Raw genomic sequence first — 6111 nt, 5'->3', positions numbered from 1 at the left:
CAGGGAGGGAGAGCCAGTTTCCAAAGCCCAAAGGTTTTATTGGGGCCTAGGGGCAGTAGGTGAGGTAATAGCTGTGGCCTCAGCCGATTGGCTGGGGAAGGGTCCCAGTTCTGTTGGGCAGGTGGGGGAGGGGGTTGCTCAAGGGGAGCACCAACTGTCCCCTAGGGGCAGTTGGTGAGGTAATGGCTGTGGCCTCAGCCGACTGGCTGGGGAAGGGTCCGAGTTCTGTTAGGCAGGTGGGGGAGGGGGTGGCTCAAGGGGAGGAGGTGTGGTCAAGGTGAAGGACACAGAACAAGATGGAGTCGGCCGGCGTAGGCCCGCCCTTTCACCATGTACTTTGGCGCTCTCCTGTTGAGTGCAGAGTGTTTACAGTGATCTCTTTGAAGGATGCACACTTTGTCACTATACCATGTCCTTCTTTGTCTCTAGAAAAAAACTGTCATAAAGTTTATTTGTCTTCACAAAGCCAGTCTAGCTCTCTTGATTACTATTTGCTTGGTATATATTTTTCCATCCTTTTTACTTTCAGTGCCTTTGTGTCTTAGGTTTAAAGCATGACTCTCCTGTAGATGGCATAGAGAGAGATTGTTGTTTTCTACCCATTCCGTCAATATCTGCCTCTTAATTGGATGTAAAATCCATGTACCCTTAATTACTCATCAGGTAGCATCAAAATCTATTGTTTTTTCATTATTTCTGTATATGTTATATCTTATTGTTCTAATATTCCTCCATTTCTGCTTTCTTTTGTGTTATTTTCTAGTGTACCAACTAAATTCCCATGTTGTTTCTTTTACTATATATTCAGGGAATACTTAGTAGTTTCACTGGAGATTACAACTAATGTCTTAAATTTCCAACATTCTAATTGGATTCATACCAGATTAATTTCAATGGCATACAGAGATTTGACCCCTTTAAAAATTTTTTTCATTTACTTATCTTAGAGGGAGAGAGAGCATGAGTGGGGGAGTGGAGGAGAGAGAGAGAGAGAGAGAGAGAGAGAGAGTCTCAAGCAGGTTCTGCACTGATTGTGAACTGTGGGCTTGACCCCCTGATGCTGAGATCATGACTTGAGCTGAAATCAAGAGCCAGACGCTCAACTGTCTGAACACCCAGGTGCCCCTAGAGACTTGACTCTTAGTATATATAATTGATGTCCTCTCTTTTTTGCCATTATTTTCACTCAAATTACCTCTTTATACAGCCTGTGCTCATTAACATATATATTTATGTTTTATGTCTTTATAATATATGCAATTTATATATATGTGTAATTTTAACTTCACAGTTTTAAATTAGAAGAAAATATTGTTTATATATTTAGGCTGTATATAGTTTATGTGCTAATACACTTGTGCTTATGCACTTACACATTTGTTCTTTTTTATATTTGTCTAAGTAACTATTCATGTAGAAATAAATGTCTTTGCATTTTAGATGGAAGGACTCAGGACTTCTTTTTTTTTTTTTTTTTTGTAAGTTTATTATTTATTTTGAGAAAGAGATAATGCATTAGCAGGGGAGGGGCAAAGAGAGAGAAAGAATCCTAAGCAGGCTCCACACTATCAGTGTGGAGCCCGATGCAGGGCTTGAACTCACAAACCATGAGATCATGACCTAAGCCAAAATCAAGAGTCAGATATGAAATGGAATGATCCACCCAGGTGCCCCAGGACTTAGGGTTTCTTGTAGGGCTGGTGATAGCAATGGATGCTCTCAGATTTTGTTTACCTGGGAATGTCTTCATGTCTTCTTCCATTGCTGAAGGACATCCTGGCTAGATACAGAATTCTCGTGCACAGGTTTTGTCTTTTAGCACTTTCAGTAGATCATCCCACTGCCTTCTGACCTCCATGGTTTCTGATGAAAATTTGCCATTAAACTTACTGAGGACACTCTATACATAATTAATCACTTTTCTTGTATTGTTTTCACAATCCTTTGTCTGTGGCCTTGAACCATTTTAGTGGGATGTGAGTTTATCCCACTTGCTGTTCATTGAACTTCTCGAATATTTTCATTAATGTTTTCATCAAATTCAGTGCGATTTTTGCTCTTATTACTTTGCATATTCTCCCTGTCCTTTCTCTCTTTTATGTCTTTCTGGGACTCTCTCTCTCAGTTAGTGTGTTAGTATGCTCGATAGTATTACACAGGTCTTTGGGGCTCTGTTCATCCACCCCCCATTTTTATTTTTCTTAACTTGCTGTCAATCAGACTGGATCTCAATTTTCCTACCTTCAAATTTGCTGGTTGTGTCTTCCTCTTGCACAAATCTGCTGTTCAGCTCTGGTGCGCATTTCACTGTATCCCATCCCAAATTATGTATCAGAGCTCTAACCCCCAGTACTTGGGAAAGTAGAAGTAAGGTCTTTTCAGATATCATCAACCCTGGATTGGGACGGGCCCTAATGCAAAGGCTGTTGCCCTTACCAGAGCAGGGAGGTTTGGACACACAGACAAGAGGGGCAAAGGCCATGTCATGTGCTGGCTGAGGCAGAGATAGAAGAACTGCAGATATGAGCCAAGGAAAGCCATGGGTTTCCAGAAAAATACCGAAAGCAAGATAGTGGTGAAAAGGGATAATTCCCCACCTCTTTCCCAGCCTACAGCTTGAGTTCAGACTTACAGCTTTTCACACAGAAGCATATCACAGGAAATTTCTGTTGTTTAAAGCCACGTAGTGTGTATGGTAATTTGCCACAGCAGCCGCAGAAAATCAATTCAAGCCTCTCTGGTGACATTTTATTCTTTTCAACTCCAGAAGTTCTATTTAGTTCTCTTTTATAATTTATATCTTTTTATTGTTACTCTCCACTTGGAGAGGCACAATTCTTGTACTATAATTTAGCTCTTTAACTATGAGCTCTGTGAAGTCCTTGAATGTCTTTAAAATAGCTGATACAGAGAAAGACAGATACCATATGTTTTCACTCTTATGTGGATCCTGAGAAACTTAACAGAACTTCCATGGGGGAGGGGAATAAAAAAAAGAAAAAAAAGATTAGAGAGGGAGAGAGCCAAAGCATGAGACTCTTAAAAACTGAGAACAAACTGAGGGTTGATGGGGGGTGGGAGGGAGGGGAGGGTGGGTGATGGGTATTGAGGAGGGTACCTTTTGGGATGAGCACTGGGTGTTGTATGGAAACCAATTTGACAATAAATTTCATATTTAAAAAAAGATGTACTCTCTTAGCACCAAAATAAATAAATAAAATAAAATAAAATAAAATAAAATAAAATAAATAACTGATACAAAGTATTTGTCCAATGTCTGGACTTCTCTCAGGGACAGCTCTGTTGGTTGCTTTTTTTTTTTTCTTGTGTATCAGCCTGGTAAGACTCTCTGGGAAGACTCACTGAACTCAGCATACAGCCATGCTGATTGCTATGGTTTATTACAGTAGAAGCACACCCAGCAAAAGAAGCAAACGGAAAAGACACATGGGATGAGGCCCAAAGAACACCAGGCACAGGGTTTTAAGAATCCTGTTGCAATGAGGGCGCCTGGGTGACTCAGTTGGTTTTGTGCCCAACTTCAGCTCAGGTCATGATCTCACGGTCGGTGAGTTTGAGCCCCACATCAACTCTGTGCTGACAGTTCAGATCCTGGAGTCTGCTTTGGATTCTGTGTCTCGCTCTCTCTCTTCCCCTCCCCAACTTGTGTGCGTGCTCTCGCTCTCTCTCTCTCTCTCTCTCAGTCTCAAAAATAAATAAACATTAAATAATTTAAAATATCCTGTTGCAATGGAGTCTCATGGATACACCTCATTCCTCCAGCAACGACTCGAGACAATATGTGTGAAACATTGTCTTCCAGGGAAGTTCATTAGTGACTATGTGCCCAAAGGTTTTTAGTGGAGACCAGTCATTTGGCACATAACTGAAGGCCAGAATTCCAGAAAGTAAGAGATTCTTAGCATAAACCACAGTGTTCATACAGTTGAGGCAGACCAAGCCACACTTACCAGAGAATGGTGGGGACCCTCCTGGTTCCAAGTTCCCAGATGTCAGCCAGTGGCCAATCGAGCAAGCAGACCTTTCTAAGGAAAGCAGTCTCAAACCTGTTATGTAACTCTTTCCTGTATAGAGCCAGACTTAGTAATTTCCTTGTAGGTCTCTTATAATTACTATTATTTGGGGTGAAGGGGTGTATAAATTAAACATTTTAAATAATATGGCAACTCTGGGAATCGGATCTCACCCCTCCCTATGGTTGATTGTGTTAGCTTTTTTTTTTTTTTTGTCATTGCTGTTTTCTTGTGAGTGACCTTTCTGAATTCATTCTCTGAAGAAGTCTGTATTCTTTGTCATGTATGATCGTGGTAGTACCTGTTTGGCTACTTGGTGGTGCAGCCATTGACTGGATCGAGATTGCATTAGCAGCCCAGAACTGAGAAGTCGCTCAGTCCTTGCTGAGGGGTTGTGTGGGCATGTGGAACCATGTCTTCAACACTCAGCTGGCAGCAGAGAACTCTGCCATAACCTTCACTTGCTGCTAGTGCAGAACAACATCAAGGTCGGCCAGCGGTGACAACATGGGGGCTTGTGGAATCTTTCCTGAGCATGTGCACAGCCCTACATTTGCACGTGGTCTAGATTCCTAGGACTAAGAGCTTTTCAAACCTCCTACAGAAATTTCATTTCTAAGCTCCTTTTTTAAGGCTTTTTGTTGGCCTGTTATTTGCTCCAAGTATTCTCCATTACATTAAGCAAGTGCAAGTTAAGCAACTGCCTGTATTTTTGTTTCGTTGTGTTTTGACAATGATTCCAGGGGGAAAAGGGCTTTTTGTCCTGGGCAAGCTCCGAGTCCAATTACATGCAGACAGTTGAAGAAGTAGGGTCTGATAGAGACCTACCAGATAGGTCCAGTAGTGATTATTTCCTAGGAATGAGGTTTTGAGGAGGCTTAAGCCCCTCTTTGCTCTGTCTGGTGGCTGGCTGCACAGTGCTGACTCTCACTGTGAATGTGGGCTCTTCATTTTCTGGATTGCGTGGAACCACAGAGCAGGGCATGGGGCAAGGCAGGTGAGAACAGCACGAAACTCACGGTTCTGACTGAGATTTAGCTGCTGTTTTCCTGGCACCAGCATCCCCTCCATTGCTGCAAATCCTCGTTCATTTCCAGAGTTCTGCAAATGTCGATGGTGGCAATTTGGGACAGATTCCTCATTGCTTTTTTGGAGGGCAGAATTTTGTGGATCTGTCATCCCCCATCTCTCCGCTGAAGTCATTCACCAAATCATATTCTTTTGAGTATCCTCAGGCCACATGCATGACAGATTGTCCTCGGGTTTTTGTAATATACACAGTTCAATATAAACTGCATCTCAGATGAAAACTCACCTTGAAGTTGTGTGCATACTGTTAGGTCAAATACATGCAATTAAACTTAAAAACAGAGGCTAGTCTCACTTTAAAAGGAACTTTTTTTTAATATATGAAATTTATTGTCAAATTGGTTTCCATACAACACCCAGTGCTCAGCCCAAAAGATGCCCTCTTCAATGCCCATCACCTACCCTCAGTTTGTTCTCAGTTTTTAAGAGTCTCTTATGCTTTGGCTCTCTCCCACTCTGACATCTTTTTTTTCCTTCCCTTCCCCCCATGGGTTTCTGTTAAGTTTCTCAGGATCCACATGAGAGTGAAAACATATGGTATCTCTCTTTCTCTGTATGGCTTATGTCATTTAGCATCACACTCTCCAGTTCCATCCACGTTGCTACAGAGGGCCATAGTTCATTCTTTCTCATTGCCACGTAGTATTCCATGTGTATATAAACCATCTTTATCCATTCATTAGCTGATGGGACATTTAGGCTCTTTCCATAATTTGGCTATTGTTGAAAGCGCTGCTATAAACATTGGGGTACAAGTTGCCCCTGGGCATTAGCACTCCTGTATCCCTTGGGTAAATTCCTAGCAGTGCTATTGCTGGGTCATAGGGTAGGTCTATTTTTAATTTTCTGAGGAACCTCCACACTGTTTTCCAGAGTGGCTGTATTAGTTTGCATTCCCACCAAAAGTGCAAGAGGGTTCCCATTTCTCCAATCCTCTCCAGCATCTATAGTCTCCTGATTTGTTCATTTTGGCAACTCAGGAGTGAAG

At 41.9% G+C, this 6111-nt stretch overlaps 1 protein-coding gene across 7 annotated transcripts in view; it reads left to right on the top strand.

Annotated features, from left to right (window-relative positions):
• The window catches only part of LOC123585331 (ankyrin repeat domain-containing protein 26-like), a 184263-nt gene that overhangs the window by 56979 nt on the left and 121173 nt on the right, over nt 1–6111 (top strand). The gene's annotated exons all lie outside the window — the stretch shown is intronic.

Source organism: Leopardus geoffroyi, chromosome C3 (assembly GCF_018350155.1).
Source record: "Leopardus geoffroyi isolate Oge1 chromosome C3, O.geoffroyi_Oge1_pat1.0, whole genome shotgun sequence".
Lineage (NCBI taxonomy): Eukaryota > Metazoa > Chordata > Mammalia > Carnivora > Felidae > Leopardus > Leopardus geoffroyi.
Note: the sequence above shows the minus strand (reverse complement) of the source record. Positions and strands in the feature narration are given on the sequence as shown.